Genomic DNA, 15,880 nt, shown 5'->3' on the forward strand with positions numbered 1-15,880 from the left:
TTAGCCGCAAGAGGTTCTAGAGCCAAGACAAAAAGCATCGGAGAGAGGGGACAGCCCTGGCGCGTCCCCCTCTCGAGTTCAAAAGAAGAGGTAAGCTCTCCATTAATCAGGATTTGGGCCATAGGATGAGCGTATAATGATCGAATCCCAGTCAGAAAGCTCCCCATAATGCCGAACTGAGGAAGAACCCAAAAAAGATAATCCCATAACACTTTATCGAACACTTTTTCTGCGTCTAGACTGACTATAAGGGCATTCTTCTGTCCCGGGTGTTGCCCAACAAGTTCAGGATTCTGAAGCACTGAAAGCGCCCTCAGCACATTAGCAGATGAATAGCGGCCCGGCACAAAACCTGCCTGGTCCGAATGAACTAAATTGGGCAAAACCCGACCCAGGCGAGCCGCCATAATAGCAGCAAACAACTTGATATCTTGATTGAGCAGAGAAATAGGTCTATAGGATCCCAGCTGATCTTCCGCTCGACCCGGTTTCGGTAGAACCACAATATTAGCGTGAGTTAGTCTATGCGGAGGCAGTTCACCTCTACTAAGAGCCCCACAAAGGTCTTGAAAGGGGCCCACCACTCGTATCCCCAACAACTTATAATATTCAGAACCCAGTCCATCAGGCCCAGGGGCTTTAGCCAATTTTAAGGCCCGAATAGCTTGTTGGATCTCCAACCCTTGCACCGGGGCATTTAACACCTCCCGCTGCTCATGTCCCAGGGACGGAAGCTGTAGGTCCTTAAAGAAAGTCATCCTCTGTTCTGTGTCACAGGTCCCCTTATCATATAGAGCCCTATAGTAGTTAACAAAACTCTGCTGTATCCCAGCTTGGGCAGTTATCTCTCTACCATCAGGCGCCCGAATCTTTGAAATTATTTGCTTCGGAGCCCTGGAGGTAACCAAAGATGCAAGCAGTTTCCCCGCATTGTTACCCCAGCGGTGGAGGCGATATTTATACAATCTGATATCTCTGAGGGCTCTTTCCGCCAGTAAGTCATTAATTTGCCTACGTAGGTCAAAATATTGAGATCGAGCTGCCGTGGCACCCGGAGCATGTAAACTCCCACGCAGCGCGGCCAAACGTTGTGTTAAGTCCAACAGTGTCTTATCTTGGGCTCTGCGCTTGCGGGCAGTGTACTCTATAATTTTACCCCGCAAGACCGCCTTGCTCGCCTCCCAAAATACCACCTCTGATACATCAGAAGCAGGGTTGTCATTCACAAAGAAATCCCATTGTTGTTCCAGAAAATCCTTAAACTCATCATCTTCATATAACGTGGGATTCATACGCCAACTGGTAGTCGACCCCTGGGGCCCCAGCCTATCAATGAGCTCCAGCCAAACCAAGTGGTGATCTGACAAAACACCGTCTTCAATCACCACTCGTGGAATACCCGCCAGCAGAGAAGGAGCCACCAACAGGTAGTCCAAACGACTATGAACATCATGCACTAGAGAGTGAAAAGTGAAGTCAGATTCAGTAGGATGCAGTGTGCGCCAGACATCAATCAGACCCAGTTGGTGCATCACAAAGTTCACCCCCTTGTGATCGCCTCCTTTCAATCGGGGCTTAGGCGGCTTGCAATCAACAAATGGGTCTGCAATGATGTTAAAGTCCCCACCTAGTATCAATTGGTATTCAGAAAAAGGCGTCAGAGCCGCTACTAATACAGAATAAAATCTATGAGAGTATACATTAGGTGCATAAAGAGAACAAAACACATATTTCTTCCCCAAAAAAACTCCTGCCCAGATCACATATCGCCCCTCAGGGTCCTGTATTACTTTGTGCATAGTACAAGGATACTTTTTATGAAAGAGGAGAGCAACACCTCGCTGTCTGGAGTTGTAGGAAGCAAAAGCTACTTCCCCTACCCACTCCCTCTTCAGTTTAACATGTTCTGTCACGCTGAGGTGCGTCTCCTGAAGCATTAAAACATCTACTTTTAATTTCTTACAGTATTGAAATAATTTGCTGCGCTTCACCGGGGAATGCAAGCCATCAATGTTAAAGCTGGCAATCTTAACAAAACTCACAGTAGTAGTTGGTAAGAAGTAAGTTCCCCCAGAGACAACAGGCCTGTGGGGCAGCAGCACCGGCCTCCCAGCCAAACCGGCACGCCACCCACTGAAGTATCAGAACATTGCTGGTCATAGACCCCCGGGTGCTCCCAAGATACAGCCCACCCTCCCACCCCTCCCCCAACAAAACTTCCTGTTCCTTCAGATAAACCCCCCACCCCCCACAGATATCTCCCTTATCCAGTCCCCCCTTCCGTAACCCCTCCCCAACCCATAACCACACTCTCGTCCACACTCTCATAACACCAACCCCAGCAGCAAGCAAACACAGATACTCTCACTCCCCTCCCCAAAGCTCCCCCTCCCCCCCATCTACCCTCATAACCTTAAAACAAATACCAGAACTGTCCAGAACCTGCAAAAAAAAAACAAAGATATGTGCAGGGACATATAACTAGAGACATACAACTGGAGATCTGGAAGGACAACAACATAGTCCCCCTCAGAACCAAAATAAGTTCCCGGGGAGGGGAGGCAGTCCTGCCGTAAAGATCCCCGTTGCAAGTGCTCCCCGAGAGGTCCCCTCCAACCAAAAAACAGAATCAAAAAACACAGTCTCTCACAAACAGTCCCACACGCAGAGACCGGAGACATCAGCAGGGACCCCAAGGGGCCTCTCCCCTCAAGATAGAAACATAAAGATGAAGAGGGGAACAACACAGCTCCGTCAGGTCCAGATCATCCAGAAGGTAAAGATCGGTCGAGTCTTCAGAAGAGGCCTACTGGGCGGGAAGGCTCTCGATGAAGCGCTTGAGTTCCTCTGCCTGGGACACAGTGAAGGTGCGATTTTCATGGGTCAGGCACACCTTAGCTGGATATAAGAAAGCAAATTTTATTCCCCTTGCGACCAGCTGCGAACAATATGGTGTGAAGGTTCTGCGCTGTTCAGCCACCTTAATAGAGAAATCTTGGAAGATCAAAATCTTGGCACCCTCATATTCCAGACGCCGGGACTTCTTAAATAGCTCAAGCAGACGGGCTTTGATAGCATAATTATGAAAGCGGGCCAGCACAGCTCTCGGTCTACCAGCGCTCTCGTGCTCTCATCGCTGTCCCACCCGGTGGGCTCGTTCCACCACCACTGGGCCCGCATGCTCCGGGAGGCCCAACTCCTTCGGCAGCCACTTCTCCACAATATGGAGGAGCTCAGGGTCCTTAACAGACTCTGGAATTCCGATGATCCGGAGATTCTTCCGTCGGGCTCTATTTTCCTGATCTTCAACTTTCTCCATGAGCTGACCAACTCGAGTTTCCAGCAGGTCTAGCCTCCCGTCTGCTACCCCAGCACGATCCTCCTGGGCCGACATCCTCTGCTCCACGTGCTGCAGCTGAGCAGCTTGTCCCGCCAAGGTGTCCTTCAGTTCATCCATAGAGGCATGCAGTTTAGCTAATTTGTCATCTAGCAACTGTGACAAATACCTCATGGACACCTGCAGCACATCGTCGGATCGATCCGTCGGGACGTCGGTTTGCGTGCCGGCCATCTTGCACGCTGGGCTCCCACACTGCTTCGCCGGCCGAGAAACTTTCGGCGGCATGCCCCGCGGCCAAAACTGCGTTCTGCGCCTCTCCGAACCGCAACAATGTGCCCCTGCACTAGCGCCTGCACTGGCGTTCAAAAAATTAAAGTTTCACCTGACATGGGCAGCGATTAGGGGGGAGAAACCGGGAAGTTGGAGCGGAGCTCTGTGCACGGACGTCCGCTCAGGAACCCGCCATCACGTGACCCCCGCCAAATATCCTTTAAATTACAAGAATTTACAAAATTATCCAATCCTAATGATTTCAAAATTTTACTAGGTTTTTTATCTAATAAAGGATCCATAACAGCATTAAAATCTCCTGCCACTATCAAATTATTAGCAGCCAGTGGTAATACTATTGGTTGTAGAGTTTTAAAATATTCAATTTGATTCGAATTAGGAACGTACACATTAAAAAGCGCCACAGTATGATTGCCCATACTCATGTTCACATATACCCATCTTCCTAATGGATCTGCAGACTCCATATTAAATCCTGCAGAACATTTCTTGTTAATCAAAATCACTACCCCACCTTTTTTACCCACCACAGGAGCAAAAAAACAATCTTTCACCCAATTACCAATTAATTTCTTTGTTTCATCTCCATTAAGGTGAGTCTCCTGTATGAAATAAACATCCGTATTTTTCTGTTTCAAATAAAGTAATGTTTTTTTTCCTTTTTATCGGATGATTAAGGCCATTTACATTTATAGAATAAATCTTAAAATCCATTATATAAAATAATTTTTATTACACACATATTTCCACCCAATAATTATTAAATACTTTCCCCCCCATTCCGAAATTCCAAAATAATCCTCCCCCCCACCTCTATTACCCTCACCCTATCCCCCCACCCCACCCCCACCCCTCCCTCCCAATACATCATTGCCAACTCCGAAACGTACATTGGATCAAGTAAACGAAGAACACCCCCAAGGCTAAAGACATTTTAAATCACATAAATATATTAATCCCTCTACTAATCTAATGTAAGTCATTTAATACTCATATTCAATATATTTCAGTTCCCCTTCAATATTTTAATTTCCTTATTTTTTATTTAATTTTTTTTTTTCCCTTTTCCTTCCTCTTTTCTCTCCTCTTTTCTTTTCCCTTCCTTCCTCCAAACACTTTATTTTATGAAACTTCAGGCTCCTACCACCATAGAAGAATCAAATTTCATAACATTAGCATTCGCATTCCCGTCACCTGCAACTGAAAGCTAATCACCATCAATCAATAATCACACAACTCAGTTTTATTGGAATAAACATTTGGCCGCAGCTTTATTATCTATCTGAATATTATCTTCACTTACAATACAATCTGTGTCCAAAAACCAACAAACCCCCAATGCATATTTCACACATCCCCAGGGAGCTATTCGGTGTCGAAACTAGCTCCCGTTAAGTCTTTAAATTTATAACATTCCCCCAAATATGGCCCACGGTGACGCAAGGCCATGATTCCCCTCCCCTCCCCCCAAACATGACCCACGGTGACGCCAGGTCATGCTTCCCCTCCCCCCAAACATGACCCACGGTGACGCAAGGTCATGCTTCCCCTCCCCCCAAACATGACCCACGGTGACACAAGGTCATGCTTCCCTTCCCCCCAAACATGATCCACGGTGACGCAAGGCCATGCTTCCCCTCGCAGCGGTATCGCATACGAATGTTACATTTATTTATTTATTAACTGCTCATCTCCCAGATCCAACTGGGCCAAACCCCATTTTCCGCCCCACCAAAGCTGCGACCACCTCCCCCCAACCCCATAAGCTCCACCAAATCCACCCAAGTCGACATATAACATGTACATCCCCCACCCCACCCCACCCCACCCCACAACACTAACACAAAACATAACACCAGCACAAATGGGAGGGAGGGAGGGATAATCTTTTCCTGAAGAGACTACTCTACTGTTCCCCTTTCCTCACAGAGTTCAGTCCAGCCTGCCACAACATCCAACCAATCACATGACTGCTCCACCCCATCACCTTAGCAACCTCCCTAATCATTTTTCTTTCTTACAAGCTCTGTCTATTAACCCTTTCTTACTTCCTCTTATAAAATTGTCAATCCTTATTCTACAGACCCTTGATAACACCTCATATATTCCCCTTACCCTCTGTCCCCCCTCCCCCCATCATTCAATAAATATTACCAGCCGGTGACATCAGCTCAGCTAATGTTATATCACACCAGATGAATCTGGTGTTCTTCTTAACATTAGCATTCGCATTCCCGTCACCTGCAACTGAAAGCTAATCACCATCAATCAATAATCACACAACTGTTTTATTGGAATAAATATTTGGCCGCAGCTTTATTATCTATCTGAATATTATCTTCACTTACAATACAATCTGTGTCCAAAAACCAACAAACCCCCAATGCATATTTCACACATCCCCAGGGAGCTATTCGGTGTCGAAACTAGCTCCCGTTAAGTCTTTAAATTTATAACATTCCCCCAAATATGGCCCACGGTGACGCAAGGCCATGCTTCCCCTCCCCTCCCCCAAACATGACCCACGGTGACGCCAGGTCATGCTTCCCCTCCCCCCAAACATGACCCACGGTGACGCAAGGTCATGCTTCCCCTCCCCCCAAACATGACCCACGGTGACGCAAGGTCATGCTTCCCCTCCCCCCAAACATGATCCACGGTGACGCAAGGACATGCTTCCCCTCGCAGCGGTATCGCATACGAATGTTACATTTATTTATTTATTAACTGCTCATCTCCCAGATCCAACTGGGCCAAACTCCATTTTCCACCACAAGCGGTGACAGCCTCGAGCTTGTCACCGCTCCCCCACCTCATAAGCTGCAGCCAACATCTTTAAAACAAGTCTCCAACAAATCCTAAAGAGTACCCCAATAAAATTGGCCAAACCTATGCCTGAAAAGTAGACAGCATCAGGACAATAATGTTTAGGGAAAACAGCTGCAACAAACTCATGAGAAACCACTCTAAACCCCCAAAAGCTATTCGTAACTCCAAAAGCTTAGTATTAAACCCATGTATGCAACCACTCAATAGCAACCATGTCCCAGTCCTCCTTACACACTCAATAGAGGACCAAACAAAACAAAAGGGGTGGGGGCATTAGGGAAAACACAGACAGCAGACAACAGATCCCGCCTCAGGGGCAGTATGAAATCCTCTCCTTTTGCTGAACAAATGTCACAACTCATCAAAAGAATCAGAAGTGAAACAGAATAGGAGATTAGGAAATTGTATTTGCTGGAAAAGGATTAGCAAGAGTCATTCCCAACAAATGCTCCATACACCTAACAATAAAATCTATAGTCCATGCCCCACGGGACTCAGAAACAGCTAAGACAATCCTCCCCAGCCCACTAGAATGGTACACAAGGTACTGCACATTCCCGTTACTCCACACACACGTACAAAAGAATCCAAATTCCTGATCCTTCTAAGCAGGTGACCAGGGAGTAGGCAATTGCATTTAACCTGCAGTCAACCCAACATCTTCAAACAGCTACCCCTTGAACACAATAGCAAGTTGAGAAGGTGCCAGCTCACCCACTCGATAAGCTGTTAAGTGCCACAAAAAGGCTAATCGCCAGAGCATCACTACAAATCATGAAGTGCACACATCAGGCAATACTGCAAACAAATGTCACCAAACCCTCATACAAAAAACAAACAAACAAGTAAACCCTGCACATGGACACTGGATCACACACACCCACAACCAATTTCAGTACCAATTTCATAACTTCCATAAAATTCCCACACCAGCAAATGTCCAGTGAACCATCTTCCAAAATCATCCTACAAACAAACCATACAGAACTAATAGAACATTCGGCTGTTCCATATGAGAAAAGAGCAACGCACCTCTGGCACCCAAAAATTGCAGAAAATGAGTCAAACAAAGCAGTTTGGCTCCCAGCACCTAGCCAGCGCCTTGCAGTTCCTCGTAACCCAGTCTGAGGACATAAGCAAAGCCACCTAGAAAAAACATAAGGACAGATAAAGACCAAAATGTCCAGCCAGTATACCCCTCCACAGCAACAATTAACTTCTCCTCTCTCCCAGAGAGTCCATGTGCCTATCCAGTGCCTTCCCCAATTCAGAAACTATTTCATGCATCTACCTCACCTTCTGTAACAACATAGTGCCATACAGTACTGCAGAGCCCAGCACTGCTGCACTGCATCCCTTGCCCTCTTACTCTGGATTTGCTGTCTAATAAAAGGGGAGTCATCTCATGTATAGTTAGGCTACATAGGTATTTAAACATCACTATTATCTCCCTTCTCATGCCCTTCCTCAAAGTATACATATGGAGATCATGAACTCAGTTCCCATATGCCTATAGGACATAGACCATCAACCCTTGTAGTAGCTTTCCTTTGAACTGAACTTAAATGTACACAAAATTCACAAGGAGGTCTTACCAAAATTTTTAGAGGGGCAGCAAACTTCCATTGTCCTGCTGGCCATACTGATCCCCATGCACCCAACCATCTGTCTAGCTTTTGCTAGCACTATTATAACCTGGTTGCCTACTGAAGCTCATCACATATAATCACACTAAACCCCACTTCTCATTCGTACACCAAGGTCTTCACCCCATAATCACACCATGCGAGCATGAAATCTGAGCTGCACAATAGGAAGCCATTCTACAAACTTAAGCCCATCCTTGTTAGGCACACCATCAGGACTGTCTAGTCCATTACTGTTTTGGCCTCCTCCACAAAAAGGCAAATCTTACTTACAACCCTACAACAATCCCACTTACAAAATTGTGAAAAGAACAAGCCCAATAACAAATCTTCAAACACACTACTGATAAGATCCCCCCTTGGCATAGCCATCTCCTGGGACCACAACCCACTGACACCTTACTGACCAACTAGTTCCTGCCCCAGACCATCAGTGGAGCTCCCATACCGAGAACACTGAGTACGATATGCCTATGAAAATGGTAAAATTACTAAAATCAAAATACACCATATTCACCACACTCCCCTTATCCAAACCATCTCTAGTGAATCCCCAAGCTCTGTTGTAAAAGTGTTTCTATTGAGTTACTTACCAAAAAGTCAAACTTACCTGCCTGTATATCCCTAGTGCTGCCTTTTTTCATTTGTTGTGGAGAGAAACCACATCCTCCCTGCTCTATTCCTGCATTACCCACTCCCGACTCTAAAGAAGCAGTGAGAAGGTAGTCAGCAGAGTCACCAGAACTACCCCCAAATTCCTGCATTACCCTTGGATGTACCTTGCAGTATCCACCCATAGTTCTAATGAACCCTCACAAACCCAAGCCACTGAAAATCAATCAGAGTTTATTATACCTCCTGCCCCAGTCACATGAGATGTTTGTACACCCTCCTCCCCAAACACTTCAGCTGTGAACCCAGAACAGAAAATATTAGTGAAGAAGTCAGCTATCTTTTTATCAGCTGCTACTTATTGCCCCCTTGGGTTCCACAATATCACTTTTGCATGTCTTCCTATCCCTAATAAATCTAAAAATGTCTTGTACCCCATCATTACCGTGGCAGCTATTTATCCTTCCATCTCCATCTTCACTTTCCAGACTACTCAACTAACCCCCCCTTAACTCTATCCAATAGTGCCTCTGATGCCTTGCACCTCATAAGAACATAAGAATTGTGATACTGGGACAGACCAAAAAGTCCAGCAAGAATAGTATTCTGTTTCCAACAGTAGCTAACCCAGGACCCAAGAACCTAGTGAGATCCTATAATCCAAATTCCATGCCCTAGTAATAAAACAGAAATTATGCTGCCTATCATAGGAATAAGTAGAGGATTTCCCCAAGCCATCTCAATAATGGCCTATGGACTTCTTTTTTAGGAAAGTATCCAAACCTTTTTTAAACCCCGCTAAGCTAACTGATTTTACCTCATTCTCCAGCAATGAATTCCATAGATTAATCACATGTTGTGTGAAGACATATTTCTCTGGTTTGTTGTAAATCTAGTACTTAATAGCTTCATTGCACACCCCCTAGTCCTAATATTTTTGGAAAGAGTGAACAAGCAATTCACATCCACGCTTTTCTCTGCACTCCACTCAGTAATTCCTATACATGACATACACAATAACTTTGTTCAAGTTTGCTCACTACTTACCTAGATGATTCCCCACTAACACCATAAAAACTTTTCCCTTTAATTTCTCCAGCACAAATAAACCAAACCCTCATTATTATTACAATGCCCCCCTTTCCACAGAGACAGACACCAAGAAATCTATTTCCCCCTAACAAACCCAGAAAAAAAAACAAAAAAAACAACAACTCACAAGTACATAATATGAATGTACCTGAAACACCAAGAACAGGTCATCTCCAGCTAAGCTAACAAATCAGGACAGCTGACACCAAGCTGAATCGACACAGAAAGAATGCCAGTCACAGGAAGATACAAGAGATCCAGAAAGGCCACAGCACAAAAGGAAAATTAGGAAAATGGCCCCTACTGACACTCCAAACAAAATTTTAAATCACAATGCTGCGAAAATAGTGATGCCGTACAGTCATGCAGCCGCTGAGCACATAACTATTGCAATGGCAGCTGCCAGTGCTCCTCAGCTCCCAGACACGGGAACACCAAATCTGCGAAGGCCGCAAATCCACCACTCTGCCTAGCTATAAAAAACAAACACCTGAATGCAGCATCAGCACCTCCCAACTCCCTCCTTACCTCTAACACCAGAATTTCACGTCAAATCCTTAAACCTTTCCATAAGTGCCCAACCGTGTGGCACACAGAGCAGCCAGTCACTATCCTCGTGAACTAAAGACCTGCCAGCTCCCCTAAACTAGCCTACTAAGAAACAACCTGGCAAAATTACACCTCAACAGAAAGACCTCTCTGTGTCACACAAAATAACCCCAACAGGTAAGTCCCTCTCTCACACACTGTACATTAGCGAGCAAACACCTTATACATCCCATCTCCCTCACAGCCAACCCACTCTGCCCACGGTCGTGCAGAAAACTCACCAAATGGCAGCCCAATTCTGTAACCAGCGCCTAAAGTTAGGCACCTATTTTGGAGGTGCCCATTTAGATAGGCGCCTATCTAAATTGAATAACATTAGACTGCATAAAATTCAGTCCTATCCTTATCTGATTTCACAAAGGCAGGTAAGGGCTGAATATCACTCTTAACAGGATAAGGGATGGCTGGCCGGGCAAGCCTGGATATTCAATACAGGTCCTTGCACTGAATATCTGGGCATAACACCAGCCACCAGCTGAATATCCCTTAGCATTCATTTTACACAACAATTTCAGAACTAGCTGGTACCCTGAGTCAAAAGCAGCTTACGCAATGTTCTGTTGACACAGCCAATGCATCCTTGTATGGCACTAAAAGAAATTTCAGCTGATCTTTGTAGAGATGTTACTGGAAAGTGTAATGCATTGGGTGTCCATTAGGTGTCAGCCTACGATTACTAATAAGCAGTGTATACGATCTCTGCAAAACAAAATTAAAAAGTGTCAAGTTTTGATAACATAAAAATAAAATAGAAGGACACACACGTCTACTTAGTCAGTGCTGTGGAAAAGATACAATTAGCAGTTTAATTGTGGCGATAATACATACTATTTAGTGAAAAGAATGTCAACTGTGTAAATGATGCACCTTTAATGCCCTGCTCAGAAATAACAGTAATAATACTAATTGGTTGTCCTTCTCTGATCCCCTGCTTTTAGGTCTAAGACCTTTATTTATGTATTTAATTTGTTTTCTTTCCCATTTTCCCCAAAGAGCTTAGAATGGGTTACAAATTAAATGTATATATAAACATGATATAAAGTTTACAGTTTACAATTTGCCATAGTTATCCTTAACAGTGCAAGATTTTTCAATACAAGTTTTTATCCTGACTAGACACACATTTTAGCCATTATAGAAAGATCATTGAAGGTACTTATGGGTTAACCTCATGTAGATCATTCTAAGTAACAGTTTTTGCACGCAAGAAATGAAATCAAACAATGGAATCTCTTGTTTTCTGATTTTGTACTAACCCTTGCTGGATGCATAAAGTATCAACAGAAAACTTGCATTACTACCCCCTCTTTTACTAAGGCGCACTAGCCAATTTAGCGCTAGAGGTCTGCACGGGATCCCTCCTAGGTCAACAGGACCCCCAAGGGAACCCTTCCCAGGCCCACGGGACTCCCATGGTGACCCCTACCAGGCCAACAGGATTCCCACGGAGCTCATCACATAGGTAGTAAGCTTAGCACAGGCACACATTGGTTCAGCTGCAGCACAACGAGCCAATCAGGACTCAGTCAGGGCACTGATCTTTAACCTATGGGCTGCCACGGGAGAAGACTGCTGGGCACGATGGACCACTGGTCTGACCCAGCAGCGGCAATTCTTATGTTTTTAGGGCCCATTGTGCTGTAGCTGAATCAATGTGTGCCTGCGCTGAGCTTACTCCCTACGTGATGAGCTCCAGAGGAGGGAGAGCTGGTGGCTGAGTTGCTGCTTCTGGGGAGCTGCGGCACTTAACTTTTGTTGCCTTTGTGCAGCCGCCCGAGAGAGGAGCGGGATGGCTCTCTGGCTCCCAGCTGCGTTCTGCACTGCTCCCACCTGAGCTGGCCAAAGTTGCGCGGAGTAAGTGTAGGCACTGGGTCTGGAGAAGGGAAAGACCTCAGGGGGGTGGGGCAGGCTAGGCCAGAACCCTGCACCTCCCCCTCCACAGCTCCCCTCTGCTGTGGTGAGTGTAGCTGCAGGAGCTGGCTGGTGCTGCTGAGGTCAGGTTAGTGGGGGGAGGGGGCGGGGGAAAGGCTTGGTGGGTGCTGGGACTTGGCATGCATGTCACAGGTGGTGGAGGAAAGATAGGAGAGTCAATTTGGCCCACAGGTTAGGCAGTGGTGGGCTTGGGATTGTGGGGGACAGCTATGGGGAAGGGAGAGGGAAGTGACAGGCAAGCTAGGGTGAGAAGAAGAAAGAGTGAGAGCTAGCATGAAGGGAGAGAGTGAGGTGACAGGAAGAGAAGGGGGGGCACAAGATAGCAGAGACAAGTAAGCAGGCAGTATGGCTAATATGAGAACTAGCAAAAGGGACAGGTGACAACCATCATGAGGGATAGGGAGAATGAGGCAATGGTGACATGGAGCATGGGATGACAGGTGGCTAGAGAATAAGGTGGCACACAAGCCAGCCAAGGTGATAGCCTTCCACCTTGGGCAGAGAGAGAGGTAGGGAGAGTGAAGTGGCAGGCTGGATGGGGTGAAGGGGAAGGGAGAGAATCTGGGGACAGAACAGGCATAAGGGGGTACATAGATGATGGTGACAGGATCAGGGGTAGGGAGAGTGTGGTGAAGGTGATAAGGAAGCCAAGTGGGCCAGCGTGAGAGGTAGGGAGGTTGTGTTCTGTATGTATGAAAAGGACTGTTTTCTTTTAGCGTTGACTGTGCAGGATCGATCTGTATTAATCTGGCTTCAGTTTAACAATAGGTATATTGATGTTCTAATGCTTACTGCAGTGTTTATGATACTCCCTTTTCTTAGGTGCACCCTTGCTTTGTGATTCATGGATTATTACTAAAAATATTTTTTATAGAGAGGAGGGGGTATTAAAAAAAGAAGAGGGGTGTTAAAAAAATGATTGTATTTTATTGTTGGCTTAAATAAACTAAGTCTTAAAAAAAAAATTAACTTTCTGAAGTAATTGCTGCTTTTTATGGGGACAGGTAACTTTTATGGGGGTGGGGATGGGCGGGGAAGGAGGGGATTCCTCACGGGGACAGAGGGATTCCTCGTGGGGACGGGTGGGATTTGAGCGGGGATGGGTGGGATTTCTGTCCCCGTGCAACTCTCTATTTAGCGTGCGCTAAATTGGCTAGCGCGCCTTAGTAAAAGATGGGGTAAGGGAAATACTTTTTTATGACTGCTATTCTGCTTGGGTAGGTGAGATAGATGAGAGCTGTAATAAATCTTACCATCCACCATGTAGCTCTTTCCCTAGGTACAATAGTCTCCACTTAGAGTGGTGTCAAATGCTTTCAACTCTTTATAAAGCAATGAGATTGAAGGTTTGGCTGCAAAAGGCCATGAGAAAATAATAAATGATGACAGAGAAAAAGCAAATCAGCCCAGTGTGCCCAGTCTTAGTTTTTCCACTTTGGGTAAATATGCATAGAAATCTCTAAACTCCAGCTCCCAACTTTCATGTCAGATCCCCAACAGTGAAGGAAATGTAGATCTATTTCCTGTAATTAATTTCCAGGCATGAACAATATTTCTCCCAAGTCTACCTAGTTAATAAATTTTTTACTGCTTTTCCTCCAGAAACTTCTGAAACTTCTTTTGAATCGCACTATGTTGTTTGCTGCTTTAACCATATCCTATGGCAACAGTTTCCATACTTTTCTTATCTAATCTAATCTGGAATTTCTGAGTTGCACTATGTCCAAACAGATTCAAAGTGACTTACAATTAGAAATTATGGGTATACAAATTGGTACGTTGCATATCAAATAGGAGAAGATACAATGCTATAGAGAAACAGGAACTATTCAGTTATTGAGTAGTGCAGAGATTGTTAATAAACTTGAGCTGGTAGGTTGTGCAGTATAGTTGCCACTGAGATAGGAGGCCGATTTGAACATAACAACATAAGAATAGCCTTACTGGGTCAGACCAATGGTCCATCAAGCCCAGTAGCTTGTTCTCACGGTGGCCAATCCAGGTCACTAGTACTTGGCCAAAACCCAAGGTGTAGCAATATATTAGTACTTTTAGTTTATGGTCCTGTATTTGCATAGGGGTTATCTGTGTTCTGCATGTGTAGGGTTACCAGATTTTACTTTAGTAAAATACAGACCTCTAGATCCGCCCACAGACCTGCCCAGTTACACCCATCCATCCAGTTATGCCCCAGTCTTGCCCCGAATCCCACCTTAGACCCCCCCCCCAGTCCCCTCCAACTTCCTGCTCTCATCGGGCATGCACAGATGCCATCCTGCCCAACGTGATTTTGAGGAAGCTTTTCAAAACCCAAAGTGCCCAAAGTGAGTTATTTTAATGGGGGGGTATTGGTGAAAAGAAAATAAGTTACCCAAATGTCACCATCAATATTTAATCCCCACCCTCCATCCCTTCTCCCCCCATGGATGTGTAAAGGTAGATGAACAGAAGGAAAGAAAAGATAAACATTATTACTATAATTTCACAAATTTAGTCAATGGGCTCCAAACTTTATCAAATACACTACTAAAATCCCTACATTCCGAATTAGTTCTTTCATATCTGTACGTTGTACACAAATTCACCCACCAAAACGTGTAACTTATTCTGTCATAGTTTTTCCAGTGGCTTATGTTTTATTATTGTTTAATGTAATATAATGGTGATAAAACTTTATTCTTTGAATGTGAACAGGCTTAATCATCCAATTAAAAGAAAAAAATCTTAATTTTTTTAAAAAAATTTAAATGCTGATATTTATTTCCTGCAGGAAACCCATTTGTCTGCAATTGAATCTTCTAAGCTAGAAGGGGGTTGGATAAAGCACTGATTCTTTGCTCCTGCAATTAAGAAAAAGGCAGGGTAGCAACCCTGGTCAACAAGAATATTTCAGCCATATTTGATAATTGTCGGGCAGATCCATTGAGAAGATGGATTCATGTTAATATGACTTCAGGGAAAGATACTCTGACCCTTTTGAATAGCTATGCACCTAATACAAATCAGGCTGATTTCTTTTTAAAAAAAAAAAAACTCCAACAAATAATTCTGTCACTAGCTACATCTAATTTAATAGTAGCTTGAGATTTTAATGCTGTCATGGATCCTATAATGGACAATCAACCATCTAGATCATTAAAATCGTTAGGTCTAGATAACTTTTGTGCTTCATGTGGATTGAAAGATATATGGTGGATTTTTCATTTTAATGCTCGTGAATTTTCTTTTTGTTCCCAAGTTCATAAATCGTTCTCCAGAATTGATTATTTTTTTTGTTTCAGATCATTTGATTCCGCAGGTCACTAGGGCTAGCATAGATCCGATTCTTTTATCGGATCATGCTGGCATTTAGACTGAATTTAGATTTGCTGAGGAAAATACTAATAGACCTGTTTGGAGATTCAATAATACATTGCTTGCAGACTCAAACTTCCTTGAGGAAATTCAAGTTAAAATTAATGAATATTTTTATTTCAATTCTTCAGAGGAAATTCCTTTGGAGATTATTTGGAATGCTTTCAAAGCTACA

The 15,880-nt window shown here is 44.4% G+C and overlaps 1 protein-coding gene across 7 annotated transcripts in view; it reads right to left on the bottom strand.

Annotated features, from left to right (window-relative positions):
• Positions 1-15,880, bottom strand: part of LOC117359558 (erythrocyte band 7 integral membrane protein-like) — a 79,070-nt gene that overhangs the window by 46,795 nt on the left and 16,395 nt on the right. For all 7 annotated transcript variants that reach the window (XM_033942540.1, XM_033942537.1, XM_033942539.1 and 4 more), the window contains one exon: positions 10,969-11,118. The gene's annotated coding sequence lies outside the window, so the exon portion shown is untranslated. The remainder of the gene's footprint in view (positions 1-10,968; positions 11,119-15,880) is intronic.

The sequence above is a fragment of the Geotrypetes seraphini genome, chromosome 4 (assembly GCF_902459505.1).
Source record: "Geotrypetes seraphini chromosome 4, aGeoSer1.1, whole genome shotgun sequence".
In the NCBI taxonomy this organism is placed as follows: domain Eukaryota; kingdom Metazoa; phylum Chordata; class Amphibia; order Gymnophiona; family Dermophiidae; genus Geotrypetes; species Geotrypetes seraphini.